General features: G+C 49.0%; 27 non-coding genes across 27 annotated transcripts; 19 read left to right on the plus strand and 8 right to left on the minus strand.

The window, feature by feature from the left end:
• Window positions 1–6,579: 6,579 nt before the first annotated feature.
• On the minus strand, window positions 6,580–6,653 carry Trnat-ggu. Its single transcript has one exon. It is a non-coding gene; the product is annotated as a tRNA-Thr (tRNA).
• A 360-nt stretch (window positions 6,654–7,013) lies between these two features.
• On the minus strand, window positions 7,014–7,087 carry Trnat-ggu. Its single transcript has one exon. It is a non-coding gene; the product is annotated as a tRNA-Thr (tRNA).
• A 360-nt stretch (window positions 7,088–7,447) lies between these two features.
• Trnat-ggu lies at window positions 7,448–7,521 on the minus strand. The gene has a single exon. It is a non-coding gene; the product is annotated as a tRNA-Thr (tRNA).
• Window positions 7,522–7,881: 360 nt separating this feature from the next.
• Trnat-ggu lies at window positions 7,882–7,955 on the minus strand. The gene has a single exon. It is a non-coding gene; the product is annotated as a tRNA-Thr (tRNA).
• Window positions 7,956–8,315: 360 nt separating this feature from the next.
• Trnat-ggu lies at window positions 8,316–8,389 on the minus strand. Its single transcript has one exon. It is a non-coding gene; the product is annotated as a tRNA-Thr (tRNA).
• Window positions 8,390–8,749: 360 nt separating this feature from the next.
• Window positions 8,750–8,823, minus strand: Trnat-ggu. The gene has a single exon. It is a non-coding gene; the product is annotated as a tRNA-Thr (tRNA).
• Window positions 8,824–9,183: 360 nt separating this feature from the next.
• Window positions 9,184–9,257, minus strand: Trnat-ggu. Its single transcript has one exon. It is a non-coding gene; the product is annotated as a tRNA-Thr (tRNA).
• A 360-nt stretch (window positions 9,258–9,617) lies between these two features.
• On the minus strand, window positions 9,618–9,691 carry Trnat-ggu. Its single transcript has one exon. It is a non-coding gene; the product is annotated as a tRNA-Thr (tRNA).
• A 1,544-nt stretch (window positions 9,692–11,235) lies between these two features.
• Window positions 11,236–11,309, plus strand: Trnat-ggu. Its single transcript has one exon. It is a non-coding gene; the product is annotated as a tRNA-Thr (tRNA).
• A 360-nt stretch (window positions 11,310–11,669) lies between these two features.
• Trnat-ggu lies at window positions 11,670–11,743 on the plus strand. Its single transcript has one exon. It is a non-coding gene; the product is annotated as a tRNA-Thr (tRNA).
• A 360-nt stretch (window positions 11,744–12,103) lies between these two features.
• On the plus strand, window positions 12,104–12,177 carry Trnat-ggu. Its single transcript has one exon. It is a non-coding gene; the product is annotated as a tRNA-Thr (tRNA).
• Window positions 12,178–12,537: 360 nt separating this feature from the next.
• On the plus strand, window positions 12,538–12,611 carry Trnat-ggu. The gene has a single exon. It is a non-coding gene; the product is annotated as a tRNA-Thr (tRNA).
• A 360-nt stretch (window positions 12,612–12,971) lies between these two features.
• Trnat-ggu lies at window positions 12,972–13,045 on the plus strand. Its single transcript has one exon. It is a non-coding gene; the product is annotated as a tRNA-Thr (tRNA).
• A 360-nt stretch (window positions 13,046–13,405) lies between these two features.
• Window positions 13,406–13,479, plus strand: Trnat-ggu. The gene has a single exon. It is a non-coding gene; the product is annotated as a tRNA-Thr (tRNA).
• Window positions 13,480–13,839: 360 nt separating this feature from the next.
• On the plus strand, window positions 13,840–13,913 carry Trnat-ggu. Its single transcript has one exon. It is a non-coding gene; the product is annotated as a tRNA-Thr (tRNA).
• Window positions 13,914–14,273: 360 nt separating this feature from the next.
• Trnat-ggu lies at window positions 14,274–14,347 on the plus strand. The gene has a single exon. It is a non-coding gene; the product is annotated as a tRNA-Thr (tRNA).
• Window positions 14,348–14,707: 360 nt separating this feature from the next.
• Window positions 14,708–14,781, plus strand: Trnat-ggu. The gene has a single exon. It is a non-coding gene; the product is annotated as a tRNA-Thr (tRNA).
• Window positions 14,782–15,141: 360 nt separating this feature from the next.
• Window positions 15,142–15,215, plus strand: Trnat-ggu. The gene has a single exon. It is a non-coding gene; the product is annotated as a tRNA-Thr (tRNA).
• Window positions 15,216–15,575: 360 nt separating this feature from the next.
• On the plus strand, window positions 15,576–15,649 carry Trnat-ggu. Its single transcript has one exon. It is a non-coding gene; the product is annotated as a tRNA-Thr (tRNA).
• A 360-nt stretch (window positions 15,650–16,009) lies between these two features.
• Window positions 16,010–16,083, plus strand: Trnat-ggu. The gene has a single exon. It is a non-coding gene; the product is annotated as a tRNA-Thr (tRNA).
• A 360-nt stretch (window positions 16,084–16,443) lies between these two features.
• Trnat-ggu lies at window positions 16,444–16,517 on the plus strand. Its single transcript has one exon. It is a non-coding gene; the product is annotated as a tRNA-Thr (tRNA).
• Window positions 16,518–16,877: 360 nt separating this feature from the next.
• On the plus strand, window positions 16,878–16,951 carry Trnat-ggu. The gene has a single exon. It is a non-coding gene; the product is annotated as a tRNA-Thr (tRNA).
• Window positions 16,952–17,311: 360 nt separating this feature from the next.
• Window positions 17,312–17,385, plus strand: Trnat-ggu. Its single transcript has one exon. It is a non-coding gene; the product is annotated as a tRNA-Thr (tRNA).
• A 360-nt stretch (window positions 17,386–17,745) lies between these two features.
• Trnat-ggu lies at window positions 17,746–17,819 on the plus strand. Its single transcript has one exon. It is a non-coding gene; the product is annotated as a tRNA-Thr (tRNA).
• A 360-nt stretch (window positions 17,820–18,179) lies between these two features.
• Trnat-ggu lies at window positions 18,180–18,253 on the plus strand. Its single transcript has one exon. It is a non-coding gene; the product is annotated as a tRNA-Thr (tRNA).
• A 360-nt stretch (window positions 18,254–18,613) lies between these two features.
• Window positions 18,614–18,687, plus strand: Trnat-ggu. The gene has a single exon. It is a non-coding gene; the product is annotated as a tRNA-Thr (tRNA).
• A 360-nt stretch (window positions 18,688–19,047) lies between these two features.
• Trnat-ggu lies at window positions 19,048–19,121 on the plus strand. Its single transcript has one exon. It is a non-coding gene; the product is annotated as a tRNA-Thr (tRNA).
• Window positions 19,122–19,202: the final 81 nt, after the last annotated feature.

The following is a 19,202-nucleotide window of genomic DNA, read 5'->3' on the forward strand; positions in this document are numbered from 1 at the left end:
CCAAAGTCCTGCAACGCATCAAGGATGCAGGCCTTAAACTGAATCACTAATGCGCTTTCAATGTCACAGAGTGAACATTTCTAGGTCACAAGGTGACTGCCCAAGGCATTTCGCCCCTCCCAGAAAAGGTAGATTCAATCGTGAACACGCCTGTTCTAACCAAGGCTGCAGAACTTCGCTCCTTTCTAGATCTCGTGGACTATTAATTGAAGTTCGTTCCTTGTCTAGCTGAAGTCGGGGAGCCAATGAGAGCTCTTCTTCGCAAGGACCAACCGTTTGTGTGGACCTCAGAAATTGATGCCAGCTTTTGCAAGGTCAAGCTCCTGCTTTCTTCAGACCTGGTGCTTCGTATGCTTGACCCTGCTCTTCCAATTGTAGTCTCGACAGATGCATCTGAATGCGGACTAGGAGCCGTTCTCCAACAGCGACAGGGCCAGACACTTCGCACCGTCGCTTTTGCTTCGCGCACCCTTTCACCTGCTGAAAGGAAGTATGCTGTTGGCGAAAAAGAAGCACTGGCCTGCATTTGGGCATGTGAACACTGGCATGTGTTCCTCTGGGGACGCCCATTTACTCTGCGAACAGACCACCAAGCCCTGGTTTCGCTTCTGTCTTCACGTGGTTTGGGACGACGTTCGCTTAGGGTCGCACGCTGGTGTGCAAGACTGCTCTGCTACAATTTTACAGTCGAGTATCAGAAAGGTGCGCAGAACAGTGTAGCGGACGCTCTGTCTCGTCTTCCCGCCCCGACCAGGGACCACGAGCTGGTTTTTGAGGAAGAAGCTGTCTGCCTTGTTGAGCCTACGTGTGTCACCAGGGAACAATTCCAACAAGCAGTTCTGAGTGACGCTGTCCTGACTCAAGTGAAGTCCTACGTCACCGATTCTTGGCCTCCGCACAGAAGCCTTCCTGAAAACCTGTTGCCGTTTTTCAGATTTCGAGAACCGTCAGTGGTAGATGAAGTCCTACTAAGAGCAGAAAGGCTGGTTGTTCCCTCGTCTCTGTCGGCACAGCTCATTGCTACAGCGCATGAAAGCCACCCAGGAATCGTTCGCACTAAGGCAAGGCTTCGCGAACAATTCTGGTGGCCGGGAATGGACAACCAAGTTGAGGCGGCCATGAAGAGCTGCAGTACTTGCCAGGAAGCCGACAAGTCAGCCAAGACATCAGCTGCTCCAATGCAACCGGTTGAGTTCCCCGAACGACCATGGCAGAAGGTTGCAATAGACACAGTTGGTCCCCTGGAGAGAGCCCCTCAGAACTGCCGGTTCGTGATTAATCTGATCGACTACCACTCCAAAAGGCCGGAAGTCCATTTCAGCTCGGAAGTAACATCAAGGACTGTAATGGAGTTCTTGCTCAACGTATTTTCCAGGGAAGGCTACCCTGATGAGGTAGTATGTGATAATGATCCACAATTCACGTCCAGGGAGTTTGTCCACTTTCTGCAAGAACGGTCCATTCGGCTCTCGCATTCATCAGTGTACTATCCCCAGGCCAATGGCCAAATAGAACGGTTTAATCGCACTTTTAAGGCATTCATTCAGCTGGCTGTTTTGGAACGTCGACCGCTGCGACTGGCTATTACCGAGTATCTCGGAATCTACAGGTGCACTCTGCATGCTACTACAGGGATTGCCCCTGCTGTTCTCCTTCATGGGAGATCGCCAAGAACACGGCTGAACGTCGTCAGTTTTCCATCACCGTTGCTCGAGGAGGAACCAGCGAAAGAGCTGTCAAAGTTGAGACAGCGCGTGAAGCGTCACCAGCTGTACAGCAAACAGTACACCGACAGAAGGAGAGCAGCAAAGAACACAAAAGTTGCTGTAGGAGATCACGCCAGGGTTAAGGAACCATCCGTTTCCATCAAGGGTGATCCTGTGTTCAGTCGTCCAAAAAAGATCGTCAAGCAGCGTGGCCCGTCGTCCTTCCTTCTCGACGACGGACGTACTTGGAACGCCTCCAGGTTGTGCAAGGTGCCTGCAGTTCCGGCTGACCATGACTGTATTCAGCCAAGTGACACCTGGATGCCCCGCAGTGCTGCATCTCAGGGGCAAGTACGAACTACGCCGCCTGAGGAGAGTGTGCCGTCCCATGAACCGGTGCCGCCCGAGGTGCTTGTGCCGTCCCAGGAACCGGTGCCGCCCGAGGAGCCTGTGCCGGACCAGCAAACTACACCGCCTGAAGAATCTGGGCCGGAGCGTCGAGTCCAACCCTACACGGACAGGCATCCACCTGCTAGGTTCCGGGATGATGCCTAATGTTGCCTTCCGTTTTTTTTTTTGTACCATGTCTTCTGTTGTGATTCTGAGCTGTAAGTCACATGCAGTTCTGTAAAAAGTGTATAATGTTGTTTGTAAGAATTGTATGATGTATATATGTACATATTTTGGGTATATATCTGATAGGCAAGTCATTGCTAACAATCCACTAACCAATTAACCTACTAACCAATTGTCACCCAAACAAATTCAAGGAAGGGAATATGTTGTGTATTGTGTGAATGATTGAACACTGTCTAGTTTCGGTTTCAGATGCTCGGTTGGCAACATGGTATCCTTGTGTGTGTATATAAAGTATGGCGTCCTGAATAAACGGCACTGTTCTCTTTGGCATTCCGTCGGCTGCTGGCTCGTCATTACAGCATGCTTAATTTATTTCAGTCTACTTCATACTCAGTGCCTGAAGGCATTCGAGGGTTGTGGTTCCATGTTCACAGTTTTTTGTGCTTGCAATGTTTAACTACTAGATGGTTTTGATGGCTTGCAGGGTTTAAATACGCGATGGTCAAAACCGATTTTTGCGATTCATTTGAAATGGGTTAGATCCCTTCGGCCCTCGCGGTAGTTTGTTGCAGCTCACTAACAGCCGAAGATATACGAGCCCTTTCTTTTTTACACATGAGAAGAGCAAATCCCGGAGTCTGCTTTACTCTACTCGAGCGTTCATTCCACTACTGTGGATAGGACGGGCATAGTGTACTGCTGTCCTTTATTCGCAACGCACCAGTGATTGCTAGTCTTGTCTTGGTTTGTATTTCTGTTTGCAATATCTGTGGTACAGAATCTATGTTAAATCACAGTGCGTTCATTTTGATTCTGGTTTGTAGGAGACTCAGTCATTTGAGTTCACCCCGGTGAAGCTTCGCTATTCCAAGCAGTGTTCGAAGCATTCACTGTTATTTTCCGGGTAGACACTGCTTGCTTATGTACTTTTTGTGATAATTTTATTGACTGTCGCGAGCTAGAGCCCCGAAAGTGTTGTTCCAGGTGGCTTTATTGCTCTTAGTGGCTTCACCTTAGAACTTGTATAAGATGTCTAGTCATGCCATTGATTTTTATGCCATTTTGTTCGTGACAGCCACAATAAAACATTGTCATTTACTTTCAAAACTAGGCCGTCTTCATCTTTTATAAGGCCCACCTTTGAAGCATGTACTATCACAACCACAAAGGGCCATAGTACCTTTCTTTAGGGGGCAAAAGTGATTCCATCAAGTGTAGATATAACCTGTAATTAGGTGAACTGGGCCAGTTGGTTGTTCTGATACATGATGGGGAAAACGGCTCGGAAAGCGCGGACTACGAAGAACAAACCCGACAGGACAGCACTGTCCTGTCGTGTTTGTTCTTCGTAGTCTACGTTTTCTGAGCTCTTTTCCTCATCGTGTACATTTAAACCCAAAGTGGATCATAGCTCCCTCCAAAAGACGGTAAAGGCAGCGCCCTCAATTATGTTGTCTTACCTCTCAAAAGGGTTGAAGATCCCCCCTAAAGGAGGTTAAGGCTGACCTTCAAAGGATGCACTTTTAACACTAAAGGGAACTAAGGTTACCTCCAAAAGGAGGCGATGTTGCACCCTAACCCAGGGGGTAAGTTTGCACCATTGTTGCAGGGGGTAACATTACCGCAAAAAGGGGTTGCCCTGTGTGCAAGTGGGTTACCCCTTTAAGGGGGGTACTACAGTACCCTTTTTCTTAAGGGTGTAGCGGAAACTTGGTGTACAATCTACAGGGGAGCCTCGCTTTGAGCACGTCGTAAGAGCCTTAAGATCTCCTCGCACAAGAATAACCGTAGCCCTGCAGACATTTGAGCGTAACTTTGGTGACGCATTGTTTTCGAAACAAATTTGTGAATATCATTTGGTCGGTCGGGCGTAGTACTCATTTTTTTTTCCGACCTCCAGTAGTGCCTACCTAGTACCCATTTTTTGTCAAGGACATACCCAAAACTATAAAATTTCCAGCTAAGTTTTTTTTTTTGAGCATAAGTTAAGAACGGTGTCGCTCATTCCGTTTGTACGCTACCAAAGAAAGTAATGTAGCGCACAGCTCTGGTAAACTTCCGTGTGCACTGTGCAGCGCTGCTTTCTTTTCCGGCAACCAGAACTCTCTTGTCTAACTGATATGCTCAAGAAATAGCAAAAATAAAACTTTAGTTTGACTTGCAGGGCTTTGATGCAATACCCTGCTAAAAGCCTCGTGACACTGCAATGTGCTGTGCATGACACAGTCACGACTATGCAGTGTTGTATGCGTTACCGAAAAAAAGTAACTAAATACGGTACTCGTTACTTGCAAATAAAAGTAACGCGTTAGCGACATACGTTACCTCAAAATAAAAGGAACGCGTTACCGTTAACGTTACTGATAAAAAGTAACGCACGTTACTGTTGCGTTACTTTTTATTCACGAACTAAAACATTTGCTGTATCGACGTTTGATATGTGCGCAAGCGCCATAGCTAAAATATGTCCATGCGGAAACTTAATTACCCTCTCTTTTTTAGGGTTTCACCCGAATAGTTACAAGCAAAAACGCGGAAGTATACATGAAGCTGATTTATAACATAGAAAACGGGACAGGGAATGACACGAAGGTGTCATTCTCTTTCCCAGCGGGAAGCAAAACGCAGGCTTCGACGCAGAAATCTCGCAAATCCACCCGAAGCCGGACCTCTTTGGCCTTCCAGCCGAGGCTACGGCAGTAGCGAGGTCAACCAGCCGCGGGAGAAAACCAGTGGCAGGTGGCGTGTGACGTCAAATCTGACGAGCGCCGACGTCAAAAAAAAGTGGAGCACAGCGGCATTTTTTTGACTAAAGAATCTATGACTGGGCACTTAAAACACAAAGAATATTAAAATTAAATTGTTTTAAGTTTTAGGAAGTAAAGTAACGTAACGTAATATCGTTACACGTTACTCAAAATAAGTAACGTAAGTACGTTACCCGTTACTTCTTTGGAAAAGTAACAAGTACGTTACTACGTTACCAAAAAAAGTAACGCGTTACCGGTAACGCCGTTACTTGTAACGCGTTGCCGCCAACACTGCGACTATGTGATGGAAACGAAGCGTTTCACTATAATGGAATTCATTACTGAGTTTCGTTTGAAAGAACAGAGATTACGAAAACATTAAAAACACGTAAACTAGGTCGATAGATGTCTGATCGGCCAAAATTGCGCGATCAGACATGTAACTATTCACACTTTTCGGTAGTTTTGTTTTAAACGATTTGAGATTGCGGCAGTGTCACCTTTCGGAGTTGTAATTTTTGGGGGTTTCATTTTTTCGCGATTTAATGTTCGGGCTTTTCACATTTCGGCGTTTTGATTTAGTAATGAATTTTTCTCTAGTAATGAAGCTCTAGTAATGAATTTCACACGCCACCTACCGAAGGTCAGCGCAGGGCACATATTTGACACGAGCGCTAAGTCAGTGATCGAGTGGAACTCTCGTTCATTCAGTCAAAGCACAAGAGAAAGGATTCAGACCGCAGGATGGGAAAGAAATATACCTTCGGTTTACCCTATGGAAAGCAACGCACGCTGCGAGCAAACTTAGCCAATCCAGTGCTCCACGAATAACACGTGAATTCACGCTCCGCGCGTCGCGCCGCACAACCGAAAGGTCACTTGAAAAATTCTGAGCTTTGAATTGGCTGTGGTTAGTCGTCCCGTCTGTTGCTGCCCCACGTAAGGTGAAACGAAGTGCAGTTCGGAGGCAAAGAATTCCCCTCTCCTTTGAGCGAAGAAGTTACACTGTAGAAGCTCTGTTTGAGGACGAGCCGCATATTTCACGCAGAGCGCCAGCACTCGTCGCGACCAATGTGTTGAGTGCCCTTAGCGAAAAGTTGTTCAAAATCAGTACACTCGAAGTGTACTTAAGTATACTAAAAGTATACTTTCAGTGCGGTCTTTGTACTGATTGTATACTTTAAGTGTACTTAAAGTATACTTCCAGTAAAAATGGCGGTGGACTGAAAGTATACTCGTCCGTACAAAACTAGTACATGTAATAGAATCGCAGTGCCCGCGGTAAAAAGTAGTTCAAAATCAGTATACAGGAAGTGCACTTAAGTATACTAAAGGTGTACTTTCAGTGCTTGCAGTCGGCATACTCAAATTATAATAACGGGTATATATATATATATATATATATATATATATAATGGGATTGAGTGAAGATTGACAAGTGCAGCCGTAGTAATATTGAGAACGAAGAGGGGAGAAGGTGATTATTGAATTTATTGCATTAAAGTTAGGGAAAGGGAAAGGGAAAGAGAGCTGGCGAAAAATTGGGCCAGGAGCGGGGATTGAACCCGCAACCTTCGCCTGACCGGGGCGACGCCTTAACCGATTAGACCATCCTGGCCACTGGTTTCGGCGGACTCAATTTCTGACCAGCTCTCTGTGTACTGTTTGGTTTCGAATTCGCTTAACTGGGTAGACGACAACCGTTGCTGATTTAAGGCCCGCGCTATTTCCGACATGCGGCAGTGACGTGGCACGTCATCTCAGCTTGCAAATGTCGGAAAGGGCCCGTCTTCCAGGACATCTAGGGAACCACTCCTCCCCATAGGGACAGGCTGCACCGTATATATAATGGGATTGAGTGAAGATTGACAAGTGCAGCCGTAGTAATATTGAGAACGAAGAGGGGAGAAGGTGATTATTGAATTTATTGCATTAAAGTTAGGGAAAGGGAAAGGGAAAGAGAGCTGGCGAAAAATTGGGCCAGGAGCGGGGATTGAACCCGCAACCTTCGCCTGACCGGGGCGACGCCTTAACCGATTAGACCATCCTGGCCACTGGTTTCGGCGGACTCAATTTCTGACCAGCTCTCTGTGTACTGTTTGGTTTCGAATTCGCTTAACTGGGTAGACGACAACCGTTGCTGATTTAAGGCCCGCGCTATTTCCGACATGCGGCAGTGACGTGGCACGTCATCTCAGCTTGCAAATGTCGGAAAGGGCCCGTCTTCCAGGACATCTAGGGAACCACTCCTCCCCATAGGGACAGGCTGCACCGTATATATAATGGGATTGAGTGAAGATTGACAAGTGCAGCCGTAGTAATATTGAGAACGAAGAGGGGAGAAGGTGATTATTGAATTTATTGCATTAAAGTTAGGGAAAGGGAAAGGGAAAGAGAGCTGGCGAAAAATTGGGCCAGGAGCGGGGATTGAACCCGCAACCTTCGCCTGACCGGGGCGACGCCTTAACCGATTAGACCATCCTGGCCACTGGTTTCGGCGGACTCAATTTCTGACCAGCTCTCTGTGTACTGTTTGGTTTCGAATTCGCTTAACTGGGTAGACGACAACCGTTGCTGATTTAAGGCCCGCGCTATTTCCGACATGCGGCAGTGACGTGGCACGTCATCTCAGCTTGCAAATGTCGGAAAGGGCCCGTCTTCCAGGACATCTAGGGAACCACTCCTCCCCATAGGGACAGGCTGCACCGTATATATAATGGGATTGAGTGAAGATTGACAAGTGCAGCCGTAGTAATATTGAGAACGAAGAGGGGAGAAGGTGATTATTGAATTTATTGCATTAAAGTTAGGGAAAGGGAAAGGGAAAGAGAGCTGGCGAAAAATTGGGCCAGGAGCGGGGATTGAACCCGCAACCTTCGCCTGACCGGGGCGACGCCTTAACCGATTAGACCATCCTGGCCACTGGTTTCGGCGGACTCAATTTCTGACCAGCTCTCTGTGTACTGTTTGGTTTCGAATTCGCTTAACTGGGTAGACGACAACCGTTGCTGATTTAAGGCCCGCGCTATTTCCGACATGCGGCAGTGACGTGGCACGTCATCTCAGCTTGCAAATGTCGGAAAGGGCCCGTCTTCCAGGACATCTAGGGAACCACTCCTCCCCATAGGGACAGGCTGCACCGTATATATAATGGGATTGAGTGAAGATTGACAAGTGCAGCCGTAGTAATATTGAGAACGAAGAGGGGAGAAGGTGATTATTGAATTTATTGCATTAAAGTTAGGGAAAGGGAAAGGGAAAGAGAGCTGGCGAAAAATTGGGCCAGGAGCGGGGATTGAACCCGCAACCTTCGCCTGACCGGGGCGACGCCTTAACCGATTAGACCATCCTGGCCACTGGTTTCGGCGGACTCAATTTCTGACCAGCTCTCTGTGTACTGTTTGGTTTCGAATTCGCTTAACTGGGTAGACGACAACCGTTGCTGATTTAAGGCCCGCGCTATTTCCGACATGCGGCAGTGACGTGGCACGTCATCTCAGCTTGCAAATGTCGGAAAGGGCCCGTCTTCCAGGACATCTAGGGAACCACTCCTCCCCATAGGGACAGGCTGCACCGTATATATAATGGGATTGAGTGAAGATTGACAAGTGCAGCCGTAGTAATATTGAGAACGAAGAGGGGAGAAGGTGATTATTGAATTTATTGCATTAAAGTTAGGGAAAGGGAAAGGGAAAGAGAGCTGGCGAAAAATTGGGCCAGGAGCGGGGATTGAACCCGCAACCTTCGCCTGACCGGGGCGACGCCTTAACCGATTAGACCATCCTGGCCACTGGTTTCGGCGGACTCAATTTCTGACCAGCTCTCTGTGTACTGTTTGGTTTCGAATTCGCTTAACTGGGTAGACGACAACCGTTGCTGATTTAAGGCCCGCGCTATTTCCGACATGCGGCAGTGACGTGGCACGTCATCTCAGCTTGCAAATGTCGGAAAGGGCCCGTCTTCCAGGACATCTAGGGAACCACTCCTCCCCATAGGGACAGGCTGCACCGTATATATAATGGGATTGAGTGAAGATTGACAAGTGCAGCCGTAGTAATATTGAGAACGAAGAGGGGAGAAGGTGATTATTGAATTTATCGCATTAAAGTTAGGGAAAGGGAAAGGGAAAGAGAGCTGGCGAAAAATTGGGCCAGGAGCGGGGATTGAACCCGCAACCTTCGCCTGACCGGGGCGACGCCTTAACCGATTAGACCATCCTGGCCACTGGTTTCGGCGGACTCAATTTCTGACCAGCTCTCTGTGTACTGTTTGGTTTCGAATTCGCTTAACTGGGTAGACGACAACCGTTGCTGATTTAAGGCCCGCGCTATTTCCGACATGCGGCAGTGACGTGGCACGTCATCTCAGCTTGCAAATGTCGGAAAGGGCCCGTCTTCCAGGACATCTAGGGAACCACTCCTCCCCATAGGGACAGGCTGCACCGTATATATAATGGGATTGAGTGAAGATTGACAAGTGCAGCCGTAGTAATATTGAGAACGAAGAGGGGAGAAGGTGATTATTGAATTTATTGCATTAAAGTTAGGGAAAGGGAAAGGGAAAGAGAGCTGGCGAAAAATTGGGCCAGGAGCGGGGATTGAACCCGCAACCTTCGCCTGACCGGGGCGACGCCTTAACCGATTAGACCATCCTGGCCACTGGTTTCGGCGGACTCAATTTCTGACCAGCTCTCTGTGTACTGTTTGGTTTCGAATTCGCTTAACTGGGTAGACGACAACCGTTGCTGATTTAAGGCCCGCGCTATTTCCGACATGCGGCAGTGACGTGGCACGTCATCTCAGCTTGCAAATGTCGGAAAGGGCCCGTCTTCCAGGACATCTAGGGAACCACTCCTCCCCATAGGGACAGGCTGCACCGTATATATAATGGGATTGAGTGAAGATTGACAAGTGCAGCCGTAGTAATATTGAGAACGAAGAGGGGAGAAGGTGATTATTGAATTTATCGCATTAAAGTTAGGGAAAGGGAAAGGGAAAGAGAGCTGGCGAAAAATTGGGCCAGGAGCGGGGATTGAACCCGCAACCTTCGCCTGACCGGGGCGACGCCTTAACCGATTAGACCATCCTGACCACTGGTTTCGGCGGACTCAATTTCTGACCACCTCTCTGTGTACTGTTTGGTTTCGAATTCGCTTAACTGGGTAGACGACAACCGTTGCTGATTTAAGGCCCGCGCTATTTCCGACATGCGGCAGTGACGTGGCACGTCATCTCAGCTTGCAAATGTCGGAAAGGGCCCGTCTTCCAGGACATCTAGGGAACCACTCCTCCCCATAGGGACAGGCTGCACCGTATATATAATGGGATTGAGTGAAGATTGACAAGTGCAGCCGTAGTAATATTGAGAACGAAGAGGGGAGAAGGTGATTATTGAATTTATTGCATTAAAGTTAGGGAAAGGGAAAGGGAAAGAGAGCTTTCCCTAACTTTAATGCAATAAATTCAATAATCACCTTCTCCCCTCTTCGTTCTCAATATTACTACGGCTGCACTTGTCAATCTTCACTCAATCCCATTATATATACGGTGCAGCCTGTCCCTATGGGGAGGAGTGGTTCCCTAGATGTCCTGGAAGACGGGCCCTTTCCGACATTTGCAAGCTGAGATGACGTGCCACGTCACTGCCGCATGTCGGAAATAGCGCGGGCCTTAAATCAGCAACGGTTGTCGTCTACCCAGTTAAGCGAATTCGAAACCAAACAGTACACAGAGAGCTGGTCAGAAATTGAGTCCGCCGAAACCAGTGGCCAGGATGGTCTAATCGGTTAAGGCGTCGCGCCGGTCAGGCGAAGGTTGCGGGTTCAATCCCCGCTCCTGGCCCAATTTTTCGCCAGCTCTCTTTCCCTTTCCCTTTCCCTAACTTTAATGCAATAAATTCAATAATCACCTTCTCCCCTCTTCGTTCTCAATATTACTACGGCTGCACTTGTCAATCTTCACTCAATCCCATTATATATACGGTGCAGCCTGTCCCTATGGGGAGGAGTGGTTCCCTAGATGTCCTGGAAGACGGGCCCTTTCCGACATTTGCAAGCTGAGATGACGTGCCACGTCACTGCCGCATGTCGGAAATAGCGCGGGCCTTAAATCAGCAACGGTTGTCGTCTACCCAGTTAAGCGAATTCGAAACCAAACAGTACACAGAGAGCTGGTCAGAAATTGAGTCCGCCGAAACCAGTGGCCAGGATGGTCTAATCGGTTAAGGCGTCGCCCCGGTCAGGCGAAGGTTGCGGGTTCAATCCCCGCTCCTGGCCCAATTTTTCGCCAGCTCTCTTTCCCTTTCCCTTTCCCTAACTTTAATGCAATAAATTCAATAATCACCTTCTCCCCTCTTCGTTCTCAATATTACTACGGCTGCACTTGTCAATCTTCACTCAATCCCATTATATATACGGTGCAGCCTGTCCCTATGGGGAGGAGTGGTTCCCTAGATGTCCTGGAAGACGGGCCCTTTCCGACATTTGCAAGCTGAGATGACGTGCCACGTCACTGCCGCATGTCGGAAATAGCGCGGGCCTTAAATCAGCAACGGTTGTCGTCTACCCAGTTAAGCGAATTCGAAACCAAACAGTACACAGAGAGCTGGTCAGAAATTGAGTCCGCCGAAACCAGTGGCCAGGATGGTCTAATCGGTTAAGGCGTCGCCCCGGTCAGGCGAAGGTTGCGGGTTCAATCCCCGCTCCTGGCCCAATTTTTCGCCAGCTCTCTTTCCCTTTCCCTTTCCCTAACTTTAATGCAATAAATTCAATAATCACCTTCTCCCCTCTTCGTTCTCAATATTACTACGGCTGCACTTGTCAATCTTCACTCAATCCCATTATATATACGGTGCAGCCTGTCCCTATGGGGAGGAGTGGTTCCCTAGATGTCCTGGAAGACGGGCCCTTTCCGACATTTGCAAGCTGAGATGACGTGCCACGTCACTGCCGCATGTCGGAAATAGCGCGGGCCTTAAATCAGCAACGGTTGTCGTCTACCCAGTTAAGCGAATTCGAAACCAAACAGTACACAGAGAGCTGGTCAGAAATTGAGTCCGCCGAAACCAGTGGCCAGGATGGTCTAATCGGTTAAGGCGTCGCCCCGGTCAGGCGAAGGTTGCGGGTTCAATCCCCGCTCCTGGCCCAATTTTTCGCCAGCTCTCTTTCCCTTTCCCTTTCCCTAACTTTAATGCAATAAATTCAATAATCACCTTCTCCCCTCTTCGTTCTCAATATTACTACGGCTGCACTTGTCAATCTTCACTCAATCCCATTATATATACGGTGCAGCCTGTCCCTATGGGGAGGAGTGGTTCCCTAGATATCCTGGAAGACGGGCCCTTTCCGACATTTGCAAGCTGAGATGACGTGCCACGTCACTGCCGCATGTCGGAAATAGCGCGGGCCTTAAATCAGCAACGGTTGTCGTCTACCCAGTTAAGCGAATTCGAAACTAAACAGTACACAGAGAGCTGGTCAGAAATTGAGTCCGCCGAAACCAGTGGCCAGGATGGTCTAATCGGTTAAGGCGTCGCCCCGGTCAGGCGAAGGTTGCGGGTTCAATCCCCGCTCCTGGCCCAATTTTTCGCCAGCTCTCTTTCCCTTTCCCTTTCCCTAACTTTAATGCAATAAATTCAATAATCACCTTCTCCCCTCTTCGTTCTCAATATTACTACGGCTGCACTTGTCAATCTTCACTCAATCCCATTATATATACGGTGCAGCCTGTCCCTATGGGGAGGAGTGGTTCCCTAGATATCCTGGAAGACGGGCCCTTTCCGACATTTGCAAGCTGAGATGACGTGCCACGTCACTGCCGCATGTCGGAAATAGCGCGGGCCTTAAATCAGCAACGGTTGTCGTCTACCCAGTTAAGCGAATTCGAAACTAAACAGTACACAGAGAGCTGGTCAGAAATTGAGTCCGCCGAAACCAGTGGCCAGGATGGTCTAATCGGTTAAGGCGTCGCCCCGGTCAGGCGAAGGTTGCGGGTTCAATCCCCGCTCCTGGCCCAATTTTTCGCCAGCTCTCTTTCCCTTTCCCTTTCCCTAACTTTAATGCAATAAATTCAATAATCACCTTCTCCCCTCTTCGTTCTCTATATTACTACGGCTGCACTTGTCAATCTTCACTCAATCCCATTATATATACGGTGCAGCCTGTCCCTATGGGGAGGAGTGGTTCCCTAGATATCCTGGAAGACGGGCCCTTTCCGACATTTGCAAGCTGAGATGACGTGCCACGTCACTGCCGCATGTCGGAAATAGCGCGTGCCTTAAATCAGCAACGGTTGTCGTCTACCCAGTTAAGCGAATTCGAAACTAAACAGTACACAGAGAGCTGGTCAGAAATTGAGTCCGCCGAAACCAGTGGCCAGGATGGTCTAATCGGTTAAGGCGTCGCCCCGGTCAGGCGAAGGTTGCGGGTTCAATCCCCGCTCCTGGCCCAATTTTTCGCCAGCTCTCTTTCCCTTTCCCTTTCCCTAACTTTAATGCAATAAATTCAATAATCACCTTCTCCCCTCTTCGTTCTCAATATTACTACGGCTGCACTTGTCAATCTTCACTCAATCCCATTATATATACGGTGCAGCCTGTCCCTATGGGGAGGAGTGGTTCCCTAGATATCCTGGAAGACGGGCCCTTTCCGACATTTGCAAGCTGAGATGACGTGCCACGTCACTGCCGCATGTCGGAAATAGCGCGTGCCTTAAATCAGCAACGGTTGTCGTCTACCCAGTTAAGCGAATTCGAAACTAAACAGTACACAGAGAGCTGGTCAGAAATTGAGTCCGCCGAAACCAGTGGCCAGGATGGTCTAATCGGTTAAGGCGTCGCCCCGGTCAGGCGAAGGTTGCGGGTTCAATCCCCGCTCCTGGCCCAATTTTTCGCCAGCTCTCTTTCCCTTTCCCTTTCCCTAACTTTAATGCAATAAATTCAATAATCACCTTCTCCCCTCTTCGTTCTCAATATTACTACGGCTGCACTTGTCAATCTTCACTCAATCCCATTATATATACGGTGCAGCCTGTCCCTATGGGGAGGAGTGGTTCCCTAGATATCCTGGAAGACGGGCCCTTTCCGACATTTGCAAGCTGAGATGACGTGCCACGTCACTGCCGCATGTCGGAAATAGCGCGTGCCTTAAATCAGCAACGGTTGTCGTCTACCCAGTTAAGCGAATTCGAAACTAAACAGTACACAGAGAGCTGGTCAGAAATTGAGTCCGCCGAAACCAGTGGCCAGGATGGTCTAATCGGTTAAGGCGTCGCCCCGGTCAGGCGAAGGTTGCGGGTTCAATCCCCGCTCCTGGCCCAATTTTTCGCCAGCTCTCTTTCCCTTTCCCTTTCCCTAACTTTAATGCAATAAATTCAATAATCACCTTCTCCCCTCTTCGTTCTCAATATTACTACGGCTGCACTTGTCAATCTTCACTCAATCCCATTATATATACGGTGCAGCCTGTCCCTATGGGGAGGAGTGGTTCCCTAGATATCCTGGAAGACGGGCCCTTTCCGACATTTGCAAGCTGAGATGACGTGCCACGTCACTGCCGCATGTCGGAAATAGCGCGTGCCTTAAATCAGCAACGGTTGTCGTCTACCCAGTTAAGCGAATTCGAAACTAAACAGTACACAGAGAGCTGGTCAGAAATTGAGTCCGCCGAAACCAGTGGCCAGGATGGTCTAATCGGTTAAGGCGTCGCCCCGGTCAGGCGAAGGTTGCGGGTTCAATCCCCGCTCCTGGCCCAATTTTTCGCCAGCTCTCTTTCCCTTTCCCTTTCCCTAACTTTAATGCAATAAATTCAATAATCACCTTCTCCCCTCTTCGTTCTCAATATTACTACGGCTGCACTTGTCAATCTTCACTCAATCCCATTATATATACGGTGCAGCCTGTCCCTATGGGGAGGAGTGGTTCCCTAGATATCCTGGAAGACGGGCCCTTTCCGACATTTGCAAGCTGAGATGACGTGCCACGTCACTGCCGCATGTCGGAAATAGCGCGTGCCTTAAATCAGCAACGGTTGTCGTCTACCCAGTTAAGCGAATTCGAAACTAAACAGTACACAGAGAGCTGGTCAGAAATTGAGTCCGCCGAAACCAGTGGCCAGGATGGTCTAATCGGTTAAGGCGTCGCCCCGGTCAGGCGAAGGTTGCGGGTTCAATCCCCGCTCCTGGCCCAATTTTTCGCCAGCTCTCTTTCCCTTTCCCTTTCCCTAACTTTAATGCAATAAATTCAATAATCACCTTCTCCCCTCTTCGTTCTCAATATTACTACGGCTGCACTTGTCAATCTTCACTCAATCCCATTATATATACGGTGCAGCCTGTCCCTATGGGGAGGAGTGGTTCCCTAGATATCCTGGAAGACGGGCCCTTTCCGACATTTGCAAGCTGAGATGACGTGCCACGTCACTGCCGCATGTCGGAAATAGCGCGTGCCTTAAATCAGCAACGGTTGTCGTCTACCCAGTTAAGCGAATTCGAAACTAAACAGTACACAGAGAGCTGGTCAGAAATTGAGTCCGCCGAAACCAGTGGCCAGGATGGTCTAATCGGTTAAGGCGTCGCCCCGGTCAGGCGAAGGTTGCGGGTTCAATCCCCGCTCCTGGCCCAATTTTTCGCCAGCTCTCTTTCCCTTTCCCTTTCCCTAACTTTAATGCAATAAATTCAATAATCACCTTCTCCCCTCTTCGTTCTCAATATTACTACGGCTGCACTTGTCAATCTTCACTCAATCCCATTATATATACGGTGCAGCCTGTCCCTATGGGGAGGAGTGGTTCCCTAGATATCCTGGAAGACGGGCCCTTTCCGACATTTGCAAGCTGAGATGACGTGCCACGTCACTGCCGCATGTCGGAAATAGCGCGTGCCTTAAATCAGCAACGGTTGTCGTCTACCCAGTTAAGCGAATTCGAAACTAAACAGTACACAGAGAGCTGGTCAGAAATTGAGTCCGCCGAAACCAGTGGCCAGGATGGTCTAATCGGTTAAGGCGTCGCCCCGGTCAGGCGAAGGTTGCGGGTTCAATCCCCGCTCCTGGCCCAATTTTTCGCCAGCTCTCTTTCCCTTTCCCTTTCCCTAACTTTAATGCAATAAATTCAATAATCACCTTCTCCCCTCTTCGTTCTCAATATTACTACGGCTGCACTTGTCAATCTTCACTCAATCCCATTATATATACGGTGCAGCCTGTCCCTATGGGGAGGAGTGGTTCCCTAGATATCCTGGAAGACGGGCCCTTTCCGACATTTGCAAGCTGAGATGACGTGCCACGTCACTGCCGCATGTCGGAAATAGCGCGTGCCTTAAATCAGCAACGGTTGTCGTCTACCCAGTTAAGCGAATTCGAAACTAAACAGTACACAGAGAGCTGGTCAGAAATTGAGTCCGCCGAAACCAGTGGCCAGGATGGTCTAATCGGTTAAGGCGTCGCCCCGGTCAGGCGAAGGTTGCGGGTTCAATCCCCGCTCCTGGCCCAATTTTTCGCCAGCTCTCTTTCCCTTTCCCTTTCCCTAACTTTAATGCAATAAATTCAATAATCACCTTCTCCCCTCTTCGTTCTCAATATTACTACGGCTGCACTTGTCAATCTTCACTCAATCCCATTATATATACGGTGCAGCCTGTCCCTATGGGGAGGAGTGGTTCCCTAGATATCCTGGAAGACGGGCCCTTTCCGACATTTGCAAGCTGAGATGACGTGCCACGTCACTGCCGCATGTCGGAAATAGCGCGTGCCTTAAATCAGCAACGGTTGTCGTCTACCCAGTTAAGCGAATTCGAAACTAAACAGTACACAGAGAGCTGGTCAGAAATTGAGTCCGCCGAAACCAGTGGCCAGGATGGTCTAATCGGTTAAGGCGTCGCCCCGGTCAGGCGAAGGTTGCGGGTTCAATCCCCGCTCCTGGCCCAATTTTTCGCCAGCTCTCTTTCCCTTTCCCTTTCCCTAACTTTAATGCAATAAATTCAATAATCACCTTCTCCCCTCTTCGTTCTCAATATTACTACGGCTGCACTTGTCAATCTTCACTCAATCCCATTATATATACGGTGCAGCCTGTCCCTATGGGGAGGAGTGGTTCCCTAGATATCCTGGAAGACGGGCCCTTTCCGACATTTGCAAGCTGAGATGACGTGCCACGTCACTGCCGCATGTCGGAAATAGCGCGTGCCTTAAATCAGCAACGGTTGTCGTCTACCCAGTTAAGCGAATTCGAAACTAAACAGTACACAGAGAGCTGGTCAGAAATTGAGTCCGCCGAAACCAGTGGCCAGGATGGTCTAATCGGTTAAGGCGTCGCCCCGGTCAGGCGAAGGTTGCGGGTTCAATCCCCGCTCCTGGCCCAATTTTTCGCCAGCTCTCTTTCCCTTTCCCTTTCCCTAACTTTAATGCAATAAATTCAATAATCACCTTCTCCCCTCTTCGTTCTCAATATTACTACGGCTGCACTTGTCAATCTTCACTCAATCCCATTATATATACGGTGCAGCCTGTCCCTATGGGGAGGAGTGGTTCCCTAGATATCCTGGAAGACGGGCCCTTTCCGACATTTGCAAGCTGAGATGACGTGCCACGTCACTGCCGCATGTCGGAAATAGCGCGTGCCTTAAATCAGCAACGGTTGTCGTCTACCCAGTTAAGCGAATTCGAAACTAAACAGTACACAGAGAGCTGGTCAGAAATTGAGTCCGCCGAAACCAGTGGCCAGGATGGTCTAATCGGTTAAGGCGTCGCCCCGGTCAGGCGAAGGTTGCGGGTTCAATCCCCGCTCCTGGCCCAATTTTTCGCCAGCTCTCTTTCCCTTTCCCTTTCCCTAACTTTAATGCAATAAATTCAATAATCACCTTCTCCCCTCTTCGTTCTCAATATTACTACGGCTGCACTTGTCAATCTTCACTCAATCCCATTATATATACGGTGCAGCCTGTCCCTATGGGGAGGAGTGGTTCCCTAGATATCCTGGAAGACGGGCCCTTTCCGACATTTGCAAGCTGAGATGACGTGCCACGTCACTGCCGCATGTCGGAAATAGCGCGTGCCTTAAATCAGCAACGGTTGTCGTCTACCCAGTTAAGCGAATTCGAAACTAAACAGTACACAGAGAGCTGGTCAGAAATTGAGTCCGCCGAAACCAGTGGCCAGGATGGTCTAATCGGTTAAGGCGTCGCCCCGGTCAGGCGAAGGTTGCGGGTTCAATCCCCGCTCCTGGCCCAATTTTTCGCCAGCTCTCTTTCCCTTTCCCTTTCCCTAACTTTAATGCAATAAATTCAATAATCACCTTCTCCCCTCTTCGTTCTCAATATTACTACGGCTGCACTTGTCAATCTTCACTCAATCCCATTATATATACGGTGCAGCCTGTCCCTATGGGGAGGAGTGGTTCCCTAGATATCCTGGAAGACGGGCCCTTTCCGACATTTGCAAGCTGAGATGACGTGCCACGTCACTGCCGCATGTCGGAAATAGCGCGTGCCTTAAATCAGCAACGGTTGTCGTCTACCCAGTTAAGCGAATTCGAAACTAAACAGTACACAGAGAGCTGGTCAGAAATTGAGTCCGCCGAAACCAGTGGCCAGGATGGTCTAATCGGTTAAGGCGTCGCCCCGGTCAGGCGAAGGTTGCGGGTTCAATCCCCGCTCCTGGCCCAATTTTTCGCCAGCTCTCTTTCCCTTTCCCTTTCCCTAACTTTAATGCAATAAATTCAATAATCACCTTCTCCCCTCTTCGTTCTCAATATTACTACGGCTGCACTTGTCAATCTTCACTCAATCCCATTATATATACGGTGCAGCCTGTCCCTATGGGGAGGAGTGGTTCCCTAGATATCCTGGAAGACGGGCCCTTTCCGACATTTGCAAGCTGAGATGACGTGCCACGTCACTGCCGCATGTCGGAAATAGCGCGTGCCTTAAATCAGCAACGGTTGTCGTCTACCCAGTTAAGCGAATTCGAAACTAAACAGTACACAGAGAGCTGGTCAGAAATTGAGTCCGCCGAAACCAGTGGCCAGGATGGTCTAATCGGTTAAGGCGTCGCCCCGGTCAGGCGAAGGTTGCGGGTTCAATCCCCGCTCCTGGCCCAATTTTTCGCCAGCTCTCTTTCCCTTTCCCTTTCCCTAACTTTAATGCAATAAATTCAATAATCACCTTCTCCCCTCTTC

The sequence above is a fragment of the Ixodes scapularis genome, unplaced genomic scaffold, assembly GCF_016920785.2.
Source record: "Ixodes scapularis isolate PalLabHiFi unplaced genomic scaffold, ASM1692078v2 PGA_scaffold39__5_contigs__length_11793443, whole genome shotgun sequence".
In the NCBI taxonomy this organism is placed as follows: domain Eukaryota; kingdom Metazoa; phylum Arthropoda; class Arachnida; order Ixodida; family Ixodidae; genus Ixodes; species Ixodes scapularis.